Below are 27,519 nucleotides of genomic sequence, written 5' to 3'. Positions count from 1 at the left end.
CAGACTGTGATAAATGTCATAGCTTAAAAAGGGGGAGCTTGAGGTGTCAGCTGGCAGAGGACCCATGTCTCTATTTGCTCCATTCTTTGAAGAAGGGGTGGAGGAAGGAGAAGAGAGGGATGGAGAGTTTGAATGTGGTGGCTACCAGACACTGTAGTTAGTCCCACAAAAGCATACTAGACTGTTTTTGTTGTCAGAGAGTTGTAGTGTGATGCCACGGTCTCTACACACACTCACATACACACTTTCTGCTGGTTCAGCCATCCTCCAGAAAGCAAGGTGGAGGGCTTGCTTCCCCAAATTGCCTGCTCTCCCTTCTCATCTTTAGATGTACAGATGCCGCAGACCTTCTTCTCCAGATTTCTCCTAGTGCTTATTTCTGTCCTGGTCCTGTGCCATCCCTGACTTTTCTCCCCTTTGCTTTGAAGAGTGGGGACCCTGCTTTGTAGGATAACAAATAGAAGTGTCAAACACATCAGCGCTGCCGCCTGCAAAGATAAATGGGGCGACACGTGGAGCAACCTCTGTGGATCCTGGGGCCCCAGCAGGAGCTGACATTGTGACAGATGGGGGGACAAGTGGCGCTGACACAATCGGGTCATGTGAATGTCGAGGGGGTGAGGGTGGTGTCTCCTCCTCTGTTGACTCCCCCTCCCTCTCTACCACGTCCATAGTAGGTTGCTGAAGATCATAAAGAGATAGCAGGCAGGTCACTGCTCCTCACCGGGCCTTATGAATCTTTCCTGTCAGCGGCACAGGGCAAAGAAGCAGGCTGTCTGCAGAGCCTCCTGCTATCTCAGCAGTGACAACTGAGTTACCTTGCAAAGAAAGTCGGTCCTAGGCAAAGACCTAGGCAACGTTTGTCCTTAACATTCAACGTCATCTTTTTCCAGGCCTGCCCTGTTTGATTACATTTTCTTGTCAGTCCTTCCATATACCCAGGAGGCTCACCTCATCTCTGGCTCTCACCCAGCAACCCCTCCTGGGTCTTGCCAATCAGCCCAGGCAATGGATCTTTCCATTTCTTCCTCTTAAATTCTAGGTGGTAATTGTTCACTTTCAATTTCCTTCTTCATTCTGCCTGGAGAAAAGTTTTCCTTTACTCATAGGTGCTCTTCTGAGCTGAAATCTTCTCTGGGTCTCTGCCTTCAATACCCATTGCTGAGGGGCCACCTGGGACCCAAACAGTCAATTCAACCCATTAAACATGTAGTGAGAATCTACTTTCTGTAGAGCAATATGCCAACTGCTTTGGGGTGGGGGTGGGGGGAGACAGAGGAATGGCTGCAAAGATGAATAAGCCATGGCTTGTCACATTTGAGGAATCACGACTCAAGGCCAGCCATGAACAAGAGGTGAAGGGGTATAGTAAGAACAGGAGGAGGATGAATCTTGACTTGAGAGGAACAAGGACATCACTGAGAGGAGCTGGTGGAATTTGGCAGGGCCTTGAAGGCTCAAGAGGATCCGAACAGGTGGAAATGGCAGACAAAAGACTCTAGAGGGAAGAATAGGAACTCAGCCAGTTGAAAGGTGCGGGGTGTTCTGGGGTCTAGATGCGGCCAGATTTGACTGTGTGTGATGTGGAGTGTGGAGGGAGAGGAAAAAGAAGAGCTAGAGAAAGTTTGGTTGGGAGAAAAGACTGGGCACAGTGTTAGGGGTTTGAATTTCATTTCATGTTCAACTTTGGGTTGGGGGACAGAATGCTACCTCACATTCCATTTTGTCTCTCATTGTAGGATTCTCAAGGGAATTAGATACTGCTCTTAGAGATGAGTAGGGAAATAATCACACAGTTCTCTTGGACACTTCAAAAAAATTGAGGGTGATGAGCAGTAGGGAAAGATAGGACAGGAGGGAGGAGCCAGTGGAGCGCCTCTGAGTGGAATGAATGGGCTTGTATCAGCTACTTAAATTCTTTCAGTCCAGTTTCACTGTCATAAATAGGGATCACATTTAACACCTGGCGTAACAGGGGGATAATAATACTTCCCCATAGGCTGCTGTAAGGGAGGCTCCTTTGAGAAAATGCATGTGGAGTGTTTAGCATAGTGTATCTCAATGCCTGGTGGCTATTATCGTGATTATTCATCCCCCTGCCTCCTGATCGGATTTAGTAGGCAAAGAGCATTCAGATACTGGGAGTGGACAGCTGTATGGAAGAAGAGCCTGGTTTGTCCACAGGAATGATGCTGCAGAGGGATGCTCAAAGTCTAGATGAGGAGGAGACTTAACAAGATCAATACCACTTTTGGAAAAGATTATATGCTATACTAGGCAGCAAATAGACCATTGAAACTGGATTTGAAAGCATTTATGGAGTCCATTAGAGATGGTTAAACATACCAACACAGAGAAAAATAAATAGTGGATATGCATGTGCATACACATACGCAGCCCACTAGCACTCTTTTTCTTTGTGTCTTTCTGTCCCTTCCTGCCTCTCCATTTTCAGGTTTAGGGAAGTAGGACTGATCAAGTAACCTCTTCTAAGAAAAGTACTACATGGCATTATGGCTGCACAGATCCAACTATTTACTGTGTGTGAAATTTCAGGAGCTGAATAGGAAGCGATGCTTCAATTTATAGTGGGAAGTGGATGAGTTCTCTCTGATTAATAGGCTGATGGGTTTTCCAGGAATAACTTAGACCTTTTGGTTAGCTTTTTAAAGTTACTGGCGAGCAATTTAGTGCACTAGAGCGGTAATTTCATGTTCTCTGGTGGCTTGAAATAATTAGATTATTTTGCGGAATGAATAAATGAGAAGTTAACTCACTGGCATGGATCAGTGTGGTAACATGATTTATTTCTTGCAAAGGTGAATGCTCTAGGGTCTTGACCCTACAAATAATTGTTTTGACTTCCTCCCCTTTCTCATTTGTAATATGTTTTGGGTCATTTTGTGGGGGAGGTTGTCCAGTGGAGTGGGAAGAACATATGGACTTTGGGATCAGCCAAATCTTGATTCAGTTTGTACTGAGTGTACGACCTTGGGCAAATCACTTAACATGCCAGACTCCACTTCCTAATCAGCGGTAATAATACTTACCTTATAGGAGAGGTGCATGAATTAAGTTTGTTACTAAAAGGAGAGCACCTAATGCAGCTCCTAGCCTACATTAGAAACCCGAGCGAAGATTAGATTCCTTTTAGTTTCCCTCCCCACCATATTATTTTAAAATGATTAATGTTCATACCAAGGATAAACATTCAGTGGATTAATTAATTACGGTTTTACTCATTTGTTAGGTTAGAATAAGCCTCTGCTTTGATAAAGTACTTTAATGGAAATGTTTACTGAGCCCAGGTTTTTGGGTGAAATGAAGGTGCTTGGCCCAACCCAAGGCAAAACCTCTAACTTCAAACTAACCAAAGATGATCTTAATATAGAGAGTTCGAACAGAATCTTTGTTAGGGAATTGGCTTTGTATTGTCTTCTGTTATGGCATCATATACAACGGACATTGTACAGCCCTTAGATAAAGTACAGAAATGAAAAAAAAAATCAATACTCAAATTGCATTTGGAGGTTATAGGGCCATTAGTGTTTTGGTCAGTTGCTGATAGAAGCAGACTTTGCTTTTCACAAGTCTGCTGGTTTGTGATACTAGCAGACTACCCAGCCACAATAGGCCCAAATTAATTCAGCAGAATAGGATGGGGATATGTGTTCTTAGTTCCTGCTGGACCATCACAGCTTTGGAATTCTTATTACGATTTATTCCAAGCCTCGAATCTGTATATCACTTATCTGCTGAATTGAACAAATTGAAAGTGATCACATTTAGGAACTATTGGTGGGAGGTTGGTGCTTCCTCCACTTTAATAACATCTTGAGAGCTAACGGGGTTCACTGATGTTCCTCAAATTTATCCTACTTTCCTCTGCACAAATGAACGCAGCTGGAGGTCGAGTTTATTGACGTTTAAATGAGTATATTTGGCTTGCTGTAGTGTCTATCTAAATGAACACTGCTTTGGCACATTGAAACTTAATGATTTACTCTGCATCCAGGTGAGAGATGGGGATGTTGTGGCATTCAGTCAGGGATGAGGACATATGGAACACATGTCTTCCAGCCAAGAATAGTTACAAATTGAATTAATTTCTGAAATATATCATACATGGTTATTTTGATATTAAGATAAGGGAACTTTAGGAATATTTTACTGAGTAAAATAATAGCTGGGGGCGGGGTGGGGGGAATTAGGAGGAATGTCCAGGTGAGACTACTTACATATTACTTTCCTACATTTTCCTACAACTTCATGTTTCCCTTCAGGGGACAAAAGATGTAACCCATTTGCTGGCTGAACTTAGAGTTTCTGAGGTAAAACCATGGACACCAAAGTTCACTGCCTGTAAATACCAGGGATCAGTTACAACAGAACTCCTTCCCTGGATCCACATGCTCTCCAGTCACTGTCTCATTTCTCTGATAGTCTTCTTACACAAACTTTTCAAAAGAATTGTCTACATGCATTGTTAACAATTCAGCTAATAAGCCAGTTAAGCTCTCTTAACTTTCCAATCTCTCTTTTCCAATCCACTCAAGTCAAACCTTTGCTTCTACTAATTGATTGAACTCAATTTTGCCAAGATTACTGGTGACCTCCCAGTTACCAAATCCAGTGGTGTCTCTTCATTATCACTTTGTTTGAGGCCTCGACATCTTGGAACAATGTTGGCCATTTCCTCCCTCTTGAAACACTCTCCTTTCTTGGCTTCCTTGAAAATTCTCTTATCCTGACTCCTTTTTTTTTTTTTTTTAAAAGATTTTATTCATTTATTTGAGGGAGAGAGAGAAGGAGCAAGCACAAGCACACAGACAGGGGAAGGGGCAGAAGGAGAGGGAGAAGCCAACTCCTTGCTGAACAGGGAGCCCAACAACGTGGGGCTCCACCCCAGGACCCTGGGATCACGACCAAAGCTGAGAGCAGATACTCAGTGGACAGAATCACCCAGGTGCTTCTTTTTTCCTGACTCTTCTCTGACCTCACTGACCATGACCCCCAGTCTCCTTGGCTGGCTTTTTCTCTTTCACCCAACCCCTAAATATTGAGATTCTTTAGAGCTTAGATTTGTTTCTTCTCCATTTCTCTCCAAAGTCTTGTCCTGGCTGATCTTCTCAAGTCCCATGTATTTAAATATGTTTACACTGATGTCCACAATATTTATCTTTTATCTTACCTCTCCTCTGCGTTCTAGACTTATAAATCCAATCATCTACTTGACATGGCTATTTATAGACATTTCAAACCGAGTGAGACCAGAAAGGTGCTCTTGCTGCCTTTTCCCCAACTCTTCACATCATATCCATCAATAAGTCCTGTCACTCCAAATTCTATAATGTATGTTTCAATGTCCATTGCCACTTCTAGTGTTAGCCTAGATTGTCATCTTCACCTGGGCTAATGCAGCCACCTCCTAATTGGCCTTTCTTCTTCCAGTCTTCCTGTATATTACTGTCCACTCTACACACAGTAGCAACTTTACTACTTAAAAACCTCCAAATTTTTGCCCTGCCTCTAGGATAAAATCCAAGTTCCTACTGTGTGTCCTGGACTTTGCTTGCTCTGACTCTTACCTCTCCATTTTCTTTCTTACCATGTTTTCCTCTTTATTCACCATGATTCAGTCATACCAGACTTCTTTTAATCCCTTGAACATATCATACTCCCTTACACATCAAGGATTTTGCACATGCTGTCCCCTTTGCCAGGAATGGTAATTTACATCACTAACTTAATGGCATTTATTATGAGCCTAGCCAGTTCTAAGTGCTTTTCATGGATTAACACATTAAATTCTCCTATCGCCCACACAAGATAGGAACTGTTATTCTTTTATTTAACAGGTGAGGAAATTGACTCACATATACTCATCTGAATGCTCTTTCCCCCTTTTCCTGTAATAACTTCCTCCTTTTTTTTTTTCTTTTTCGGTATTAGCTAAAATATCACTCTTCAAGGATACTTTCCTTGATTTCCCTACCTAAAGTGCTAATTTCATACTCAGTCCCTTGTTTTGGCTTTTATAGCATCAATTATAACTTGCAATTTCTTTGTTCACTTGTGCTTTGTCTGCATGAACTGGAATTATGTCTTTCTACTCACTGCTATATCTCCATAGCTCAGAACAGCACCTGACTCTTAAATCTTTGTTGAATAGATTAATGATGGAACGAATGACCAGCTTTCATGGAACTTAGTCAAGGAAAGGGAAAGGGGTGGGAGGGTATGTTGTATGGAGACACTAAATGAATTGTACACGTGGTACCCTGGTCTACACAACTTGTTCCATTTCATTCTATTCTTCCTGAAACACAACAAAACAAGCCAATAAAAATGAGTGAAAAAGAGCTTACGGGCAAGGCAGGTTACTCATATATATTTCTCTGATCATGGCATAAGCCCTGAAGTAACAAATACCCAGCAGGTACACAGTCAGTGGGAGACTTGGCATATACACAAATGTGGAGCCAGGAATCAAGGTTGAAGGGCTGACTATAGCAGCCTGTCTAGGGTAGAGGGTTTGAACATGATGCAGTGATAGATAACTTCAGGAAATTAGGTTGTGGCTCTGAATGCTGGCCTAGAGAGTGTGGATGTGAGTCATTGAAGGTGAAAAGCCACTGGAAACCTTTGTACAAGTAGTTTTGGAATTACTGAGAATCATGAAACCCTCAATATATTACAGATATTAAATCTGTGGTCTAAAGGCCTTGCTGTTATGCCCTAAGCTTGTATTGAGGGAAGTTACAAGAAATGTATTTTCTCCATGCTATTTACTGTCCACCTCTATGAGGACCCACAGTTTTAGTGCCAGTGCCATGGGTTTCTATGTTAAATAAAGTTAGCATATATTTTCTTGTAGCTAATTGTGTTTTTGCCTTTGCTAGGACTAAAAGGAACCTGGACCTCAATTTTAAATGATTTAGATAATTATGCAGTTCTTTTGGTCTTGCATTTTTGTCTACTGTCCTCTATAACTTCATATTACTGCTAGATGTTGATTATTTCTTTATTTTAATGGCACTTTTTTATTTGTATTTTATTATGACATATTTTGCATATTTTTATAATCTCTCAAGTATCCTTTCAGGTACAGAATTACTCTTTAATAATATATACACAAACAAAGGTTTCATAGACTTATACACGTTTTTTGGGTATATTATTTTTGTTTTCATTGGTGTAAAGGTGACATTTATTTATTTGACATGGGATAGGTGTATAGGTAATTGATTGTACCTTTTCCTTTAAAACAACTTCCTTTATCCTTGTAAGTCATTTGGTCCTCAAGAGAATGAAACAGGATTAATGGAGGAGAAACACTGGTATAGCAATGACCCTGCCTTAAATTTCATGGGGCCTGATGTAAAGAGTATTAAATGTTCCTGGGGAGTTGCTGTCCAACCTTAAAAAAAATAATTAATTTGGGGGAAGGCCATGTTCCATCTTCACTCTCTACATCCCGAATGGGCATGTGTTCAGAGGTTTGACATACCCAGGTCCCTTAGCATTTTTCCTTTTAACTTTCCAATTTCCCTCCGCCCTCCACCCCCATTTAAAGGGAAGATTAAGTTGTCTTCAGAACAGTGGTTCTCTAAGTGTGGTCTAGGGATCCTTGAGATGTCCTTAACACCACTTAGTGGGTCTCTGAAATTGAAACTGTGTTCAAAACAATATTAAGACATTATTTACTATTTTTACTTTCCATATTCTCACAGTGTACAGGGGAAATTTGCAAAGGTTACAGGACATGTGATATCACAAGAGATTCAATATATGAACCAGACATGAGAATCTAGTTATTTTTTTCAAGCTGGGTATTAAAGATATTTGAAAAAAATGTAAAGCAATGCTATTCTTTTCCCTAAAATTATTTTTCTCTGAAAAATGTAATCTTTTAAAAAAGAAAAATGCTGTTTAAGTTCCATGTAGTGGGTTTATTCTAGATTTATTTATTTATTTATAAATGATTTTGTTTATTAATTTATGAGAGACACCCAGAGAGAGGCAGAGACATAGGCAGAGGGAGAAGCAGCCTCCCTGTAGGGAGCCTGATGCAAGACTTGATCCTGGGATGCTGGGATCATGACCCAAACCAAAGGTGGACACTCAACCATTGAGCCACCCAGGTACCCCTATTCTAGTTATATGAATAAATAAATAAACATTTTTATTTTTATTTTTTTTATTTTTTTTTAATTTTTATTTATTTATGATAGTCACAGAGAGAAAGAGAGAGAGAGAGGCAGAGACATAGGCAGAGGGAGAAGCAGGCTCCATGCACCGGGAGCCTGATGTGGGATTCGATCCCGGGTCTCCAGGATCGCGCCCTGGGCCAAAGGCAGGCGCTAAACCGCTGCGCCACCCAGGGATCCCTAAATAAACATTTTTAATTTCAAATATGGTAAATATTATTAGTATTAACAGTTATTATGGAAAATTAAAAAAAAACCTGCATTAAAGAAAAGCATACCAGTAGAAAATTTCCTTTGTGAAAGAGAGGATGATGGAAGAACTAAAGACATAGAATACAAAAGTGGTATTGGCAAGGAAGTTAGAATTGTGAAGGGCTCACATTAGACCAGGGCTCTTGGAGTGCAGAAGCTGTGACCTGCTCAAGCCATCTTTCTCCTTTGCAGTGTGCGGCGCACAGGAAGAGCTCAACAGAATTTGGATATTGAATGAGCAGATGAATGAATGATAAAACACAATTTATCCTGGTGAAAAGTGTATTTGACATGGCATACCAGGTTTAATTAGGGCCACTCCTGCCATCAGCAATAAGGCTGAGTGTTCATTCATTCATTCATTCAGGTTTTAATTCATCCATTTATTCAATAGTTATTTATTGAGTACCTATTATGTGCCAGCTGCTATATATAAGTCCCATTATGTCTTCGATTTTCACATCTCTAAAAAGGAAGCTCAAATAATCTGTGGAAACCCTTCTAGCAATGTCTTTCTCTGGATAATACCAGAACTCTATCTTTGTCTCTCTTGGATAAGCTAACACAAGAAGGAAGATAACTTTCCTCAGGCAAAAAGCATTGTCTGCTTTAAGTGCTACTGCAGAAACTTAAGTGGCAGATGGTCTACTGCCTTGGTGTTTTACACATAGAAACAGGTTGGGAAATGAAAAAAAAGTTAAAGCATGAAATCAGCTAGCTCAATCTTATTTCCTAGATTTATTCAGTATTCGACTTCAACTGAATAATTTCAATTTAGAGAATTTGGAAGCTCTACTAATGTCTCTCCCCTAGCAGAAAGATGATGATCAAAGGTCTTTTGTGAGAAATCTGAGAGATTTTGTGCAGTGAATGTAAGCGAGAAAACTGTGTCATGCTCGAAATGGACCATGACTTTGGAAGAATGAATGTCCCTTCTTCACTTGTCCACAACTTCCATTCTGGTTGGCAAAGTCTTAAACATTAAAGCTCCATTTGCCTGTTTCTTGGAGCCTTGTGAAAATAGGTTTCCAACTATATTAGTCAGTTCTCATTAAATTATGTTGCAGTAACAAGCAACCCCCACAACTCAGTGGCTTACAATAAAAGTTTATTTCCTGATCACGTTTCAGATCGTCTGTGGGTTGGAATGGCACTGCTCCTACAACAAATATATTCTTCCTTTGAGAATCTAGGTTGAAGAAACAGCCACCATCTGGGATAACTATTCTTACGGAAAATGAAAAAGATACGTGGCTGAATCACACAATGGTTCTTATGTAGAATGTGGCATATGTCACTTTGGTTCACATTCAGTTGGCTAAAGCAAGTCTCATGTAGCTTGTGGTCAATGGGGGCAGGGAATATATTCCTTTCACAGGAAGTTTCTGTAAATTGCTATTGCTTGGCAACAGGAAGGGATGCATATTTCTTTTACAGAAAGGGAAAGGAACAATTCAGAACAATAATACAATCTAGCACACCATTTTTTAAATCGAGGTAAAACTGACATGGAACACTGTATTAGTTTCAGGTATACAACGTGATTATTCCATATCTTCACACATTGTGAAGTGATCACCATAATAAGTCTAGTTAACATTCATAACCTTACATAATTATAAAACCTTTTTCTTGTGACGAGAACTTTTAAGATCTACTCTCTTAGCAACTTTCAAATATGCAATACAGTATTGTTAACCTTAGTCATCATGCTGTACATTATATCCGAAGATTTGTTTGTATTCTAACTGGAAGTTTGTAACTTTTGACCTTTTTCACCTATTTCTCCCATCTGCCCCCACCTCTGGTATCTACCAATAAGTTCTCTGTATCTATGAGCTTGGTTTTTTTGTTTGTCTGTGGGCTTTTTTTTTCTTTTTTAATTCCAATATAAGAGAGATCACATAGAATTAGTTTTTCTCTGTCGGATTTATTTTATTTAGCATAATGCCCTTGAGTTTCATCCATGTTGTTACAAATGGCAAGATCTCATTCTTTTTAATGACTGTAGAATCTTCCATCTTCTTTATCCATTCATTCACTGATGGACACTTAGGTCATTTCCATATCTTGGTTATTGTAAATAATGCTGCAATGAACATGGGGGTGCATATATCTTTTTAAATTAGTGTTTTTGTTTCCTTTAGATAAATACCCAAAAGCATAATTGTTGGATCATAGGGTATTTCTGTTTTTCATTTTTTGAGGGACCTCCATACTGTTTTCCATAGTGGTTGTATCAATTTACACTCTACCACAATGCATGGGGGTTCCCTTTTCTTCACATCTTTACCAAGAATTGTTATTTCTTATCTTTTTAATAACCATTCTAACAGGTGAGAGGTAATATCTCATTATGGTTTTGATTTGCATTTCCCTGATGATGAGTGATGTTTAAGCATCTTTTCATGTACCTGTAGGCCATCTCTATGCCTTCTTTGGAAAAATATCTGTTCAGATTTTCTGGCTGCTAATGACCAAAGCAACTGTTTTTGGTTCCCCATCTCCACCACATCATCCCTACCTACACCCTATGCTCTAGCTTTGACAAATTATACTCAATTCCCTATCCTGTTCTTCAGCTCCATGCCATGGCCCATGTGCCATTTCTGTAATGGTTTTCCTCACTCAGTCCACTTGGGTCACTTTCTTTTGCATGAAGATGCATTTCAAAAGTCAGCCATAGCCTGACGTTGCTACTGATCCTCCAGAAGAATTAACTGTTCCCTCCACTGGCATCCCTGAGTCGCACCACTTCAAATACTGTATTGTACTCTTTTATTTACATGTTTGTCTTTTCTGCTAGAACATTAGTTTTCTGAGGGCAAAAACTCTGTCTTAACGATTTCTCTGTACAGTCCATATTGCCTGGCCTGTAGTAGGTGTCCCCCCAAAATACGTTTTTAATCAATGAATGTGATAAACGGAGTAAAGAAATAATAGGCTGCAGGAAGAGGTTGAATAAAAGGTAAGTTATGATAAGCAAAAGTCACACTAACATTCTAGAATTTGAGGCTTGGCATGACTAAACAGTAGCTCTATACTCTGTACTGTGAGGAGGTCAACACAGTCTTGGGAAAAAGCAGCTTTAGTATATATGTTCTTAGGAAGATAAATTTATTATGAAAAAAATATCCTGAATTTAAAAGACCTATGGATTGGCTTTTCCTTGATGTAGTAAATACATCCTTTATAGATGTGCTCTTTAGTATCCTAAATCCTGAGATGTCATGTTGCTCCTGGGGTAATCCAACCCCCTAAAGCTGAATAGGCGGGCAAAGTTAAGGTTAAACGAGTAATTCTATTTGTCTGCTCCACACACCATTGTTTAGCTAGAAAAATTAAATTCCTATGCAAGCCTCTCAGTGTGTTTGATAAATGCTTCAGGTACATGGAACTGTGTGTGAGGCAGGAAGGAGCAAAGCCATTCCCCAACAGCAACATATTTACTAACCTCGCTGAGGAATGTAAGACCTGCACCTGGGATGCCGGGTCGGGAAATAGGTGAACCTGGCAAAGGAGGATGTAGAAGATCTTCGTGCAGTACACTTGCCCTCTCTTCTGTGGCATAGTGTGGCCAGGAGGACAGTGCCTTCTGTGATAGCATCAGGAGCCCTGGGTTCAGATGCCAGCTCCATGGCTTTGAAGCTTGTTACTTTGGACACATTACTTGTTACACTTTGCCTCCCAGTCTTCTCAAGAGTTGCCATGTTTGGAGAACCTTTTATACACAATGCACTGCCATTTCTCGGCTTTAACCTTGCTAGGATTTATTTTTTCTATAGTGGTTAAATACATGACACGAAACTTGCCATTCTAACCATTTGAGACGTACAAGTCAGTGGCATGAAGCGCATTCACAATGCATCTGCGCTAATCTGGCATCAACCCTATGAGGCAGTGTGATCATCCTCTTCCTTCCATAGATAGGGAAACTGGGGCTCTGAGAAGTTAAGATGATTCTTAGAAGATTCTTGGTGCCCAGCAAGTGCTAAATATGAGGCAGCTATAATTATCATTCTTCTTTCAGGTCACCTCCCAGAAGATCCTGTTTAAAGCCTTGGTAAAGGAAAAGAGGGAATGGAAGTTCTAGATTCATTAATTTTTCCTGAGGTAGCAGCCAATAAAAAGAGTGAAAATAGGCGGTACCCTAGCAGCTTTGCCTTTCCTGCACCCAGTAGATGAATGTCCAGGCTCCAGCTTCAGCGCTGATCTCCCAGGGCTGACCCATTCCAACCACAGCCCCTGGAGGAAGGAAATGAGTTAAGACTCTCTTCAGACACGTTTGTATTGATTCTGTCACTTTCGTGCTGCTTGCTGACAGGAGATAGATGGCTCATAACGCAGCTGGGCACAGCACATTACGTCCCCATCTTGGGGCTCCTAAATCATTTCGAAATTTTAAATTCCCTAATCAATATTTTATGGCAAGCACAAGACAGTGATCAGACCTGTTTCTCTCCAGAGTGTGCGATTGCACACTAGGCCTGGTAGATGTGAGTAGCTGGAGGGGTCATGGGAGCGGGGCGCACAAGGCGGGGTGGGGGTGTCCTCCTGAGGACAGTCATTCAGGCAAGCCAGGACCAGAAGGGCCCTTGCAAGTCACATGATCCTAGTGGACTCTTTTAAAGGGGAAGAGGACTGACAAGGTTGATCTTTGGTCACCCAGCTCATGGCCAAAGTGAGACCTAAACACAAGTTGTCTGACTTCTAGACCAAAGCTGTTTCTGTGAAACCACACCTGGCACAGTGCCTGGCACATAGTAGATGCTCAACAAATATTCATTTGGTGTTGAACAATGTTAACACTCACATAAAACCAAAGTTTGAGCCAAATAAACCTTTAAGCTTTATAAGCACTCCCTAAGCACCAGCCCCGGCTCTAAATTCTTTCCATTCCCTCCCATGGAGTAGGGACTATCAGTGTCTTTATTTTACATATGGCAAAACTGAGGCTCTGGGAGGTGGCTTGCTCAAGGTCACACAGCTGGCAAGTGAGGAGGAATCTGCTTTGAAACCCAGACATTTGTGCTTGGACCCTGTGCCTTAACCCCTGTGCTACATTGACCCCTCCCGACCCCACCCTGAGAGACTGAGTAATTTGTTCCCCAGTTGTATTTGGACCCATGTCCACAATGTACCTGTGTGTCATCACATAGAAAAGACAAGTGAAAGAAGAAAAAGGATGTTGTTTCTGTAGTGAGCTGGTAAAGCAGAAAGTAAGCAATTGACTATCAGATCCAAGTTCTTCTTCCTCTTCTTTTTTTTTTTTTAAGATTTTATTTATTTATTCATGAGAGACACACAGAGAGAAAAACACAGCAGGGAGCCTGACGTAGGCCTCGATCCTGGGCCTCCAGGATCATGTCCTGGGCTGAAGGTGGCACTAAACCCCTGAGCTGCCGGGGCTGCCCAGATCCAAGTTCTTCGATGACACTGGGTAAAGAAAGATGCTGAAAGCAAAGGCCAGACTTGGGGGGTGTTCAGAGGAAGTAGCAGCTGGGTGGGAGGACGCAGCCCTGGTTTCCTGAGGCTTATAGAGGGAAGTAGGTGTTCAGCAAAGGAATTTTGGTGATGCTGGCAATCAGCAGGCCTGTTAAAGGGCAGCAGTAGAGAAAGAAAGAAAGAGTAAGAAAGAAGAAAAGAAAGAAAGAAAGAAAGAAAGAAAGAAAGAAAGAAAGGAGGGAGGGAGGGAGGGAGGGAGGGAGGGAGGGAGGGAGGGAGGGAGGGAGGGAGGGAAAAAGCAAGCCAGCCAGCCTGTCCACTGGCTCATGAAGCCTTCGGTATAGGATGTGGCCCCTCCCTGCCTTCTCCTGCTGTTTGCCCCCCTGACTGCACTCCAGGATTCCTGCAGCAGGACCTCCTTTACCACCAGTTGTTTTCTTGGTCTGACATGCTTCTCCACATAGTTTTCCCACTTCTGGCTCCTGCTTGTGATTTGGATCTCAGCCTACAACATTGCTTGTGCAGGGAGGCCTTCCTTGCTCACCTGGTCTAAACCAAGAGCAGGGCCCTTCATCTTGAGTGTCTAGGACTGTTCGTGACGTGCAGTAGGTGATGAGCAAATACCAGCTGAATGAAAAGTAGGGATTTAGGGATGTTTTGAAGACCGGCCCCTCTGGAGTCAGGCAGAGCACACTGCAACTAGAGCTGGGTAAGAAAAAAAATTGTAAAATAGCCCTGCCAGAGCCCTGCCCCACTCACTGGCCTGTGAGTGACCATCTTCTGGGTCACAGATCTCACTTGCCACCTCCTAGGGAAGTTCATGCCACGTTTGGGCAACTCTGACAGCTGCAAAATTCTCCTTATTTGGGCATGAAACCTGACCCTTTGTAGCTTCTACCCATTTATTGGTCTTGATTTAAATCCTGGGGCTCCCTGGAAGCTATGCTCCATCAGCAGAAAGCTCCCGAGGCACAGGGAGCCTCACTGTTGTGGGCCAGCTGTGCAGGCGAGACCGTAGGGAATAACTGTCGGGTCTGAGCCGCAGGGATCTTATGATACACCGTGTAGAAGTTTTAGCTGTCAGAATTAGCTTGCTTTTCCAAGGAAACACGCCGGGAATTCTGGGTCAATGTTCTTGCAATCCTCCTAGAGCAGTAGGAGGTTTTGCCAAGAGCAAGGAAGGAAAGCCAAGGACTTGGCTGTTTTCCCTTTAAAAACCCTATTACAGATGTGGCGGTGAGAATAGCATTCTCTTCCATTCTCACATTGTTTGATGTGTTGCAAAGCCCTTTCAGGCATGTGATGGGGTCCTCTCATCAATCTTATCACTGCCTCCAGAGAAGAAAGGATTTGCCTAAGATACTCTGCCAGCAAGAGTTCAACACCCCTGACCCTCCCCAAACGTTTTACTCACACACTACAGATACTATGCATGACTTTAGGCTTACCTGTGAGTATAGAGTCATGCTTCTTAGACCTGGGTGCATAGAAGTCACCTGGAAAGTCTGTTAAAACACAGATTCCTAGAGATTCTGGTTGCATAGGTCTGGGGTGGAGCCCGGGTTTAACAAACACTCAAGTGATGCTGATGCTGGGGTGCACCTGCCAAGATGGCTGTGGCCTCTCTCTGAAAGCCAGTAAATTACAGGTTAGTAAAAAAAAGCATTCTGCATAAGGTGTCTCGTTTGATCTTTCAATAACCCCATGAGATAACTACATTTATATTTCCTGTTTCATAGACGAGAAAGTAGTGGTGCAGGGAGATCAAGTAACTCACCTGTAGTGCTTCATCTGGTAAGTGGCGGAGTCTGAATTTTGCTGGATGTCAGAGCAATGAATTTGGCCACAATGCCGTGCTCCTTCCTGGAAGTGAGAGGGGTTTCTGGTTAACTGGGTTTCCTATCCTCCCTGGAAGAAGGACCCTACTTACCACTGGGCACTAAGATGAAAGCTGAAGTCGCTTGGGTTTGGGAAAGAGACTAAACCTCCTTCCAGGAAGTCAAGCTTGTCTTGGCATCTAGGGGCTCTCTATTCTACCTTAGAGCAGACATCAGACCATACCCACAGGATCACTTTAAACTTCTGCTAAGCTCCAAATCCTATTGTACAGGGTGGAGCAACCTCAGGCAAGACTGCCAGGCAAGTTTATTATGGAAACCTCCAACCCCACGCACCCCTGCCTGAGCCCCCTGCCTCCCCTCCTTCCCTTCTCCATCCTCCACCGTCCCCCTAAAAGGGTTTACCTCTGCGGGGCTCCCACTGCTCTCTCCTCCCTGCCTTCCCTAGTAGACTTTTGGAACTTTCCTGCTTTTTGAACTTTCGAACAGAATGACAATTATTCAACTCTGAAAATGAAAAGGTTAGCAAGTTCATGAGCAGCTCCTTGCACAGTTTTCACATGTAAAAGAGGATTAAGGGAGAAAGCAAAGATTAACCAATAGAATTCATTTCTAGATGCTGAAATTCTGGCATCAAGATGTGTGGGCAGGATGATTTGGGACAGGGGTTTTCCTTCCTTTCCTCCCTGTACTTTCCCTTCATGGAGCTGAGCATGACTTTGTCCTGTATTTATTTGTGGAGCTGCCTGTTTAACGACTGCCTTCCCGTTGAACTAGGAGCTCCATAGGGGAATAGAGACTTCATCTGTTTTGCTCTTGCTCTTGTCCAAAGCCAAAACATGTAGTGGGTTTGAAACTTACAACTTAGATGTGCAAAGCGTAATGTTATTTTCTTATAACTGCCACTAGCCATCATTTTTTTGCTATTGTGAAAGACTTATTCTTCGTAATTAAAGGTAGCATAGTCAAATTCTGGCTTGATTTTTAGTCTTTTTTTTCCCCTAATTACTCAGATAGTTAAAACTCATTTTATTTTGAAAAGGCTTTATTTACTTGAGAGAATGAGAGAGAGAGAGAGAGAGAGTGCACAAGTCAGGAGGGTAAAGGGAGAAGGAGAAGCAGGTTTCCTGCTGAGCAGGGAGCCCGATGTGGAGCTCAATCCCGGGACCCTGGGATCGTGACCTGAGCCTAAGGCAGACTCTTAACCAACTGAGCCACTCAGGTGCCCCAAAACTCACTTAACTTAAATTTAAACTTTCTATCAGTACCCTTGTCCCTGATCAACTGTTCCCTCTTCTTCTACCTGGGATGGCACCTGCCAGTAGGAATCATGGTACCAAGAGGTGGGAAGATTCCTGTCTGGTTCGTCTTCTGGCCTCTGGTCCTGGCTAGCCTCTGAAGTAGAGTAGCTGGTCCTACCAGGTTTGTGAGCATTACCCTCTCTTATCACTGCACTGGTTGCCTTTGTATCTGCAGCTGGTGTAATGTATGGTCTGTCCTCCTGGTTCAGAACAAGGGACCCTGACCAATGCCCAATCAATTCGTGATAGGGAGACTTTCTTTCCACTTGGATTCTGTAAGCAACCATCTGGAGAGGTGCCCTAGAAGGGACAGGTGGAGTCCTCTCAGGACATCCACCTTACATAACTCTCTCTACTCTGTGATTTTTTTCCCTTGAGCTTCTCCTCCTTCATTGGAGGTAAACTCTTCCCACTTCATGTTTTCCATCCTGCCTAGTCTACAGAATTCAGAAAGACTCTTTCATCTTCTCAAGTGCCTAGTTCTTGTACTGGAAAACTACGTCTCTCAAGATTAATATCTTTTCTGTGAATTTAAAAAACTAAACTTTAATGTTAAAGCCTTCTTCTTGGAAAATTTAATCCCTTGTTTGCTCTTTACTTCACCCACCCCACATCATGGATAAATAGACTATGAGGATGGAGGGCTGGTGGGCAACAGAAACCATAAAATTATCAGAAATGAAACATATGTAGAATAACATTATAAAATATTATTCTCATTAACTGCAAGCACAAGTATTTATGAATAAACAATAATAGTGTGGACTCAGTAAATTCTGGGCTAAAATCAGGGCTCGTTTTGTAGTCCTTAGAGCCTCAGGATGTTGAATAAATGAGGACCGATTGGCACTCTAAGACACCACATGCTAGGGAGAGTCCAGAGTAACATGGTAATGATTATGACAATAACATTTCATTTACTAGTGGTTTTTTCTACAGACTATTTTATAATTTATCCTTTATTTTATTAAGCAATACATTGTGTGAAGCATAGGGCTAGGACATGTTCCTATGCAAGAAGACAAAATTTATGAAGTTGCCAGCATTTATAAATTTCCCTTTTTTTCCAGCCCATCAAAAATAATCTTATTATCTAGTCCTTTTTTCTCCCCTTGAAGAAATGCAGAGTCTCAGGCACCCTTCCAGGTTTGGTGATTCTGAATCTGCATTTTAATGAGTAAATTATACTCATTGTGTAGTGGAGAAGCAGCTCTGATATAAATTATATTGACTCATGCCCTACCTTCTGACCCTGTGACAGGTGTGCACTTGGCTTCTGATTCTTTGCCTCCGATCCTGCCCTCTATCCCTTCTCTCCCAGGAGGTTGGGAGCTGAGGATCCTTTGGTTTACCTTGTAAAGACTTGCTCTGCCTTGTGCTGACAAGACATTTGCATTTCAGGGTCTTGTTTAGCTTTGCATTGCACTTCAGCACAGAACTTGAAGTTTCTCCAAGCAATGGTCTCTTGGGGGAATGTCGGCAGGAAGAAGAGAGGCAGCTTTCCTTTGGTGACATTCTGTCTCTGAAGATCTGGATCTGGGCTTCATATCTGTTGCTCCCCAACTGTGCTGATGAGATCACTGTGATCCCATTATTCTCCTTGCTGAGCACAAATAGAGCTCATCCAAGTTTGAACCTCCCCCACCAAGATTTCCAGATGAGGGTGGAGGAGTCTGTCCCCCTGTCCCCAGGGAGGTTATCCCTCCCCTTGCGTGGATGTTCCCTGTAGTTTACCTACCAGAGAGAGAGGTACACAGTAGCTGTTGGCTGTGCTCAGTTGCTGATTGAGATGAAGCATCATTATAACAGTCACTTTTTATTTAGCACCTTCTGTATACCAGGCACTGTGCTAGGTTTTATGATTTCCATTTTACAGCCAATGAAACTAATTCTTAGAAACATTAAATGAGGTGCTCAAGGCCATATGATTAGTAAGTGGCTGAGCTGGGATACAATTCCATGTTCATACTCTGAATTTCATACTTCTCTCACATCACTTTTTTTTGGACATTCTTCTCTTTAAGGGCTGACGGTTCCGAAGTTCTCTTTGTCAAAGAGATGGACTCTTGTGATTTTAATCTTTGCAGACCTCTAGTGCAGTGGTTCTCAAATACTAGTACACATCAGAATCAGTGGTGGGCTTGTTAATACACTGATTTAGCAGTTATGGGGTTGCGCCAGAGCATTTGTATTTCTCACAAGTTTCCAGGTGATGCTGTTGCCGCTGGTAACAGCTGCGCTTTGAGAACCACTGTCTTAGTGGATTAGGGAAGCCCGGAAGTGTGGGAACGAGGCACCCATTGCTCCCAGCCCCTCTGGTCCAGGGTGCCAGTGGGGCGATGCTGCTGTAGCACCTGTGGCTTGTTGAGTGCTTCCTGAAAATTATTTCACAGGAGAGCAGAAAGGTGGTTATTTGCAACTGTTTCAATTTAGTGTCTCTCATCTGGGTAGTATTTAGGCTGGTCTACTGCCCTAAACTCGTGAGGGTCACCTGCTAACAAGCTAAGATCTTTAAAAGAAAAACATTAGTAAAGGCCTGGAAACTGAAAGCATGTTGATTTATGGGCATTTCCCAGGAACTGGTAATCCACTTCAGAGGGGAAAAAAAGCCCTGGCTCATTCTTCCAACTGGATGGTTTATCCAAAATTTATGAGATTTGTAGAAATAGGATTCACCATTTGCCTTTCCTTAGAGATTTTTTTTTAAGTGTATAGCTAAGGTTCCAAACAGGGTCAACTTTGAATTTTTATCATGAGACATCAAACATGTTTCGGTGGACCACTAGGAGTCTATATATATATGGCAACCCAATAGGCATTCAGTCAGAGAGAGTCCTGATGTATGGAGTGTTGGGGCTAGGAGGGTTGGGCTGTGGAGTTAGATAGGGCTGGTTATGAATGCTGACTCTGCCATTTAACAGCTGAGAGTCCATAGACATATTACTTAACTTGTCTGGGCCTCATTGTCTCCAGAAGCAAGGCTGATACAAAAAATATTTAGCCAACAGATACGGCATGGGCATCAACTAGTCAGAATGGATGGAAGCCAAATCAGAAGCAATGCCAGCTGTAAACAAGCCAGAACCAGTGTGGACTGGCTTGCATTTTCAAATATGATGTGGATTCCATCTGTGGTTTATCTCTGCAGGAGAAATGGGTTTTACTCAGTAAGGAAGAGATCGGTGTGTGTGTGTGTGTGTGTGTGTGTGTGTGTATGTGTGCACGTGTGTGTGTGCACGCACATGCATGTGTGTGCTGTGTTCTCAGCAAACAGCAGGAAGCTTTCCTGGGAGTGGAAAGGAAGCTCTCCTTTGGAAGCCACACAGTTGCAGGGTCAGGAGAGATACTTCTTTTGGAAACCTTGGACCATAGCCAGTTTGGCCCATCCCACTCCCTTTCCACAGTCTTGTAGCCAGTGGATGTGAAGCCACGAATGAGAGAGGATCCCACTGATTGATTCATCTTACTATGCTATCTTTGGGGAGAGGCAAGGCCAGGAGCTATTGAATATGCAGAATATACTGAATTTATAGAAATGATTGCCTGAGATATTAAAGAGCGCAAAAGAATGTGTAAAGGCCTCCTCCCCCATATGCAGTAGAGGACCTGAGCACTCTTTGTACTGTCATACGACCATTGGCTGCACTGGTTTATTTTTTTCTGGGAAAAAGGACAATCCTAGTACTTATAGGCTTGAGTTGAGAAAGAAATGAGCTAATCGATGTGAAACACCTAGCACATGGTAGGAACTTAACAAAAGAAAATTCCATGTTGGACCACTGATCTCCCAGGGCATGTACTTCATAGGGCAGGAGCTCTTTTGGGGCTTGGAGGGGGCTCAGTCTACTGCCTGAGGGCCAATGGAGGAACGGGCTTTACCTGCTGTATAGACCTTCCTCACCTACCTGAGCAGGTCCTTCTGGGAAACTTGTACTAAGTTCTAAGCCAGATGAGCTATTTATTATGCTGGGAGAATAAGTCAAATAAATGTACTGTTGCCTTCTAACAAGCATGGTGGAGGATCTTCCTATTTGGGGCCTCATGAGAGAGTTTCAAAGTTGGTGGCAGTAGTGTACCCTCTGTGCAAACAGCTTGGGCAGCTGCAGAGGTCACAGTGTGGCTGGCAATGGGCTGAGTAATTGGGTCAGCATCTACAAAGATGGAAGGCATCCATGGGGTAGCTGCACACCTTAGTGTCCTCCCAGTGTCAACCCTCACAGGGGCACATGGTGGCCACAGGAGAGCAGGTGGGAAGAAGAGCTACTTTGCTCTAGCTCTTGGAACAGCCAGTGATTCAGGCTACTGCAGCCCCCCAAGAACCTGAGGAGAGCCAGGCATCCAGCCACGGGGCACATGGAGGTGCAGAGCCAGAACCTTCTATTGTCTTTGTGCTCACCTGGACTGCCATGTCTGGGAAACAGCCACTGACTCCATCTGCATCCTTGGACATTTTTATCTCAGACACTGTAGTCTTTGCCTTTCTTTGGACTATTTTACAAGCTGGCCACTCTGTCCGCCATGAAGCTTGTTTGTCTCTTAAATCATGTGATTTGCTCCTTTGGTCATCCTCTTGGAAGTCTCCTTCCTTCACCTGCCTCTTTACCTTTCATGACCATTCTCATTCTCCCTCTGGGCAACTTTAGTCTCAAGAGTTCAATTGCCCTGTGCATGGACAATCCCCTAAATCTCCATCTCCATCTCCAGCCATATACTCTTTCTTCAATATTTGGATGTCCTCTGAATATTCCTCTTCCTGCCTGGGTCATTGTACCAACCTTCATACTTGGGTCTCGCTTCAGGCTCACTGTCTTCCAACTCACACTCTTTCTGCTGCCCAAATGGTTTGTTTTGCTTTTCCCCAAAGTACCCATTAGATCCTATCCCTAAGCAGTTTCAATGACTCACCAATACCAAATGCCTAGTATGGTGTTGTTTGTTTAGATTTATTTATTTGAGAGAGAGAGAGAGAGAGAATTAATGAGCAGGAAGGGCAGAGGGAGAGGAAGAGAGAATCTCAAGTAGACTCCACACTGAGTATGGAGCCTGACAGGGTGCTTGATCTCACAACCCTGAGATCATGACTGGAGCTTAAACCAAGAGTTGGACACTTAACTGACTGTGCTACCCAGGCTCCCCTGCCTAGTATGGTTTAAAAGCATCTGTTCCTCAAAGGGTTAAAAGAACTACCCTACGACCCAGCAATTGTATTACTGGGGATTTATCCCAAAGATACAGATGCAGTGAAAAGCCAAGACACCTGCCCCCCAATGTTTATAGCAGCAATGTCCACGGTGGCCAAACTGTGGAAGGAGCCTCGGTGTCCATCGACAGATGAATGGATACAGAAGATGTGGTTTATGTATACAATGGAATATTACTCAGCCATTAGAAATGACAAATACCCACCATTTGCTTCGACGTGGATAGAACTGGAGGGTATTATGCTGAGTGAAGTAAGTCAATCAGAGAAGGACAATCATCATATGGTTTTACTCAAATGGGAAATATAAAAAAAGTGAAAGGGATTATAGGGGAAAGGAGAGAAAATGAGTGGAAATATCAGAGAGGGTGACAAAACGTGAGAGACTCCTAACTTTGGGAAATGATCAAAGGGTAGTGGAAGGGGAGGTGGGCAGGGGTTAGGGTGACTGGGTGATGGGTACTGAGGGGAACACTTGACGGGATGAACACTGGGTGTTATACTATATGTTGCCAAATCGAACTCCAATACAAATTTACAAAAAAAAAAAAAAAAAAAAAAAAAGAAAGAAAGAAAGAAAGAAAGAAAGAAAGAAAGAAAAGAAAGAAAAGCATCTTGCTATTTGGGGTCTGCTTCCTTGCCAGCCTCATTTCTTGTTATTCTCCCACCTAACTCCCACTCTGGCCTAACTGAACTTGTTCTATTTCTCAAATATACTGTGCGTTTCTACTTCCCTATGCCTTTAGACATGCTGTTATCTTTTTTTTTTTTTTTAAACATTTTACTTATTTATTTGAGAGAGTGAGACTGCGAGAGAGCATGGCAGGGAGGGGCAAAGAGAGAGGGAGAGGGAGAAGCAGGCTCCTTGCTGAGCAGGCAGGGAGCCTGACTTGGAGCTTGATCCCAGAACCCTGGGATCATGACTTGAGCAGATGCTTAATTGACTGAGCCACCCAGGCGCCCCAACATGCTGTTCTCTTCTCCCAGAACATTCTTCCTCTCCTGTATCCTGGTGACTTCTTTGTCGTTCAGACTTGGTTGTAGAAGCACCTCTGCTATGAAGTGCTATGTGGCACCTGTGCAGTCACATAGGACCCCATGCTCAGAAGACTCCTACATTTGGTTTACTGCTCTGCTGTTGCCATCTTAAAATTCCTAGTAATTGTTTTTTGACACAAGGCCCTGCCTTTTTATTTTGCACTGGAGCCCGTAAATTATGTATCTTGTCCTGCTGACACTTCCAAGCCCCATACACACAGCACAGTCAAGACACTTATGAGGTTGTACTGCAGTGGTTGTTATATGTCTGCTTCACCCACTGGCCTGTGGACTCCTTGGGGGCGGGGACTATGTCTTATTTATCTCTATTCCCCAGCCTGCAGGGCAATGGATGACACACAGTAGGGACTCAATAAATGCTTGCTGACAGCATTAATTCACGTCTGGGCATCTTTTTTTCCCTTAGTCTGTGAGAACAGCCTTTCCCTTTTAAAAATATTTACCATGTGAAACTGGAAACGGTGAACTCCAGGTTCAACTTTACTTTTTTTTATTCAACTTGGCTTTATGAGCTAATGTAAGTCCATTTACTTCTTGAAGCCCCAGTTTCCTTATCTGTAGGGTGAAGGGCATGATGGAACAACCCAGCACACGAAGGGTTGCTCACCTGTGGCTCTCAAGTTCTTGCACCTGTCTCCCATTCCCTGAATTCTAGGTCTCTCTCTCAGGATGGTTGAGGATTATCATTCTTTGTCCTTGTTTTTCTTCACCTTCTCCCTCACTCTCCGTCTTTTGTTTTCCACCAGGAAAGGCAAGGCCAGACTCTTCACTCAGCAGAGGCAGTGTTTGTTGACATTTGGGAAAAAAAATTGAAGAGAAAAGTCAAAGATCCTTCAAAATCATGGTGTTTGAATATTTAAAGACGATGAATGCTAGAAACATTGACAGGTCCTGTGTCAGGCTTCATTCTGATCCCTTGGCCCATTATTTAGTCTCTAAAAACAAAAGTAGCTCCACTTCCAGGGGCCTTGTGCAGAACAAATGTGCTATTCAGCTTTCCTGCCCAACCGCTCCCTCCCCCCGCTGCCCTGCTGCCCTGCTGCTATAATTCTAGGACTCTTCCTCACCCTGGGTGTATCCGGGGTGGGTGAGGGAGCCGAGATGGGAGGAGGACCGGGTAGATGGGCTCTGGGATCCCCACCCCCACCACCTTCACTATTTTTCCATATTGGGGTTCTGTGTAAGATTTCACTGGAGAAAAGGGATTGTAATACTAGAAAATGCATGAAAGCCTCTGTCTGCTGACCCAGGGTCAGATCTCAGTCTGGGTGTGGGGCCTAGCAGGTTGTACTGATTCAGTGGCATGACTCTTGTCAATAAAAAAGAATACAAATTACTAATGCTCGCTGTTCTTACTCTCAGCCAAATCATGATGGAAGAGTAGGGTTCTTGGGCTGGCCTGCTCACCATTTTTCCCTGGCCACAGGCTGGGGGTCAAATTCCTTGGCAAGAGCTAGGATGGAGCTGTTGATAACATTGCCATGGACATTAATGGCCTTGGACCCCACTTATTATGTGCTTGCTAGGAGGCCACACACAACAGGACAGGGGGCAGGGAATTCTGCTTGTCCCAAACACCCCTGTCCTCTTATCCCCAGATCCAATAATAATAATAATTATTATTTTTTTTCCCCAGAGAACCATCTGGTCAGCCCAGACATGGAAAATCATGGGACACAGGAAGGCAGGTGGTGTCAAGCAGAGACAGTGTGGAAGTCCCCAGTCTGATAGACCTGAGTTTGAGGCCCATCCTGTTGCTTAGCTAGCAACAGCCCTGAAGCAGCTAAATGGGCCCAGTGCCATGTTACATCCTATGGGCAATAAAAAGGAATTTGCATCTTGGTTTGGGAGAAAAAAATCTTAATTTCTGGGTAGCTGGATAGTTCTCTGACTTTCTTCACCTCTACGCCCTCAACAAGCCACAAAGAAACCCAGAAGTTGAGGAGGAGTTGCTGGGCACAGTACCTTCCACCGGCAGGAAGGTGAGGAGGGGTGACGGCATCTGATAGAATACTCAGCTCAAAACCGCATTAACGGGATAATTGCATGTCATTTCAGCAGGCCTGGTGATGCGTCTTGGCAGGAAATGAATCTTTGCAGCTTGAGATGTATCTGGTATGTTTAGATATTTGGGGAGAGAGCAAAGTGCAAACTTGGATGGTAAACCCCAAAGTCCTTCCTCCCATACATGAACCCACAGCCTAGGAACACAGGTCTGGGAGCAGAAATCGGGGGCAGAGGAGGGCGATCTTTGACCCACCACAGACAGCAGAGCCTGAGTAATGGAGGTCTTGGGGCTCTGTGCTATGTGGTTGGAGGGAGTGGGTTCTGGGTGGGTGGGGGAGGGTAAGGAAGGGAGAACTTCAGGGAAGGGATGGGTAAGATGAGGACTGACGGAAAAGGAAGAAAGAGCAGCTTAGGGACAGAGGGCTTGGTCTCACAGCAGACTTCTCTGGGTCCCGGGGCGGGGGGGTCCACGTGCAAACTGCAGGCATTATGGGAGTTCAACCTCCCATAAGGAGTGAGGGTTTCTTGAGACACCAAGGATGCCTCATGGAACAGGGCAGGGTTTGACCTGAACTTGAAGGACCAGAAGATTCTATAGGCAGTTCGGGGGGATTGGTGAGGACATTCCGTGTGCAATACTACTATAGCTAAGCTGGCACATTTTCAGTCCTAACCTCTCCCGTCTCCTATCCTTCTCCCTCCAACTGAGCCCATACATTTCACTCTTGACCTGGCAGGGGCCCTGGCCCCTTCTCCTCACTGACAAGCCTGGAACCTTTATGCAAACCTGGGACTGTCTCTTTCTGGGGTTTGGAGGCAACACAAACAAGGTGTACCCTGCCTCAGAAGTCTAAACAGAGGAAGGCATATTTCACATTTCCAATTATGACACAATCTGGTCGGTGTGGAAGTGGGAGCCTGTTGACTATAACAGCCCAGCTGTTCTTGTCTTCCCGACAGCGTCAAAGTATCTTCTGAGCAGAGGGGTGAACAGTTTGATGTTCTAATGGGAGTCCTCCAGGATGGCCCTAGGGGAGCAGTGTGCTCTGGTAGCACAACCCTGGGGGGGCCACCGTGTTCCACCCTGCACAATGCATTTCTAAATGCCATTATTTGCCAAGAGGAGTAAGTCCCATATTTTTCTTTTTTCTTTTCTTTCTTTCTTTCTTTCTTTCTTTCTTTCTTTCTTTCTTTCTTTCTTTCTTTCTTTCTTTCTTTCTTTCTTCTTTCTCTTCTTTCAGATTTTATTTATTTATCCATGAGAAACATAGGCAGAGGGAGAAGCAGGGTCTCTGTGGGGAACCCGATGTAGTATTCCTTCCCAGGACCCCACTATCATGACCTGAGCCAAAGGCAGACACTCAACCACTGAGCCACCAAGGTGCCTCAAGTCCCATGTTTCTTATGATTTTCTAAGAAATGTTATTTATTTGAGCTTCCCATTGCCTTACTTCCCTGGGCCCCTCTCCCCCTCCTTCCCTCCTTATGAGGAAGTAGCTAGAAAATACCCTCATTTCTTTCTAACCATCACAAGCTGTACCCTGTCTGCTTTCCCCAACCCTCAGGTCTTTCCCTCTCTTCCTCAGAGTCCTGTGTGGAGCTTTTCTCTTCACCAAGAAGAGGCAAATCCTTCTAAACACCAGGGTTTTTCCTATGTGGCTACTGAACCTCCTTTTGGCTTTTGGGTTTTTAACTTTTAATTACCTTTGAATGCCTCATCTTCTTCCACCCACCTTCTGAACCCTATTACTTGTTTCCCGTCTTATAAAAGAGGCCATCCCACAAAATTAATTACAAACCAATGGATAATGTAAATGTAGTAGAAAATATGATTAATTCCTCTTCTGAAATGGATATGCAGTTAAAAAGGATTTATTCGTCTGCAGCTCACTCCTTTGTTCCAGTAACAGCTGAGCTGGTATAGCTGTTTGGGCTTCCTGGTGAGGGTCAGTATAACGCACCAAAGCCTCTCACCAGTGTTCACATTTGAGGTTTTACTGTAAAGCCGTGTGGTTTTTTTTTAATGTATAAATATACCAGAATTTTGTGAAATGAAAACTATCCTCTTCAAAGTTGTCAACTTAATAAGTACTCCACACATGCCACTTGTGTGTTTAGAATTGATAATGCAGTTCTCCATCAAAGTTTCATCTGGCTCTGTTCATAAACCATTGAAATATGTCAGAAAGTTCAGTAGTTCAGCATCT

At 43.2% G+C, this 27,519-nt stretch overlaps 1 long non-coding RNA gene across 3 annotated transcripts in view; it reads left to right on the top strand.

The window, feature by feature from the left end:
- The window catches only part of LOC140635713 (uncharacterized), an 81,254-nt gene that overhangs the window by 11,484 nt on the left and 42,251 nt on the right, over positions 1-27,519 (top strand). Inside the window, exons 1-2 of one of the 3 annotated variants that reach the window (XR_012033059.1) lie at positions 23,696-24,193; positions 24,942-25,287. This is a non-coding gene — a long non-coding RNA (uncharacterized lncRNA). Of the gene's footprint in view, positions 1-23,695; positions 25,288-27,519 lie in introns of those variants that run through there. The other 2 variants (XR_012033058.1, XR_012033057.1) reach the window with 2 other exon arrangements.

The sequence above is a fragment of the Canis lupus genome, chromosome 6 (genome assembly GCF_048164855.1).
Source record: "Canis lupus baileyi chromosome 6, mCanLup2.hap1, whole genome shotgun sequence".
Lineage (NCBI taxonomy): Eukaryota > Metazoa > Chordata > Mammalia > Carnivora > Canidae > Canis > Canis lupus.
This window is presented reverse-complemented; position numbering and strand designations above follow the sequence as displayed.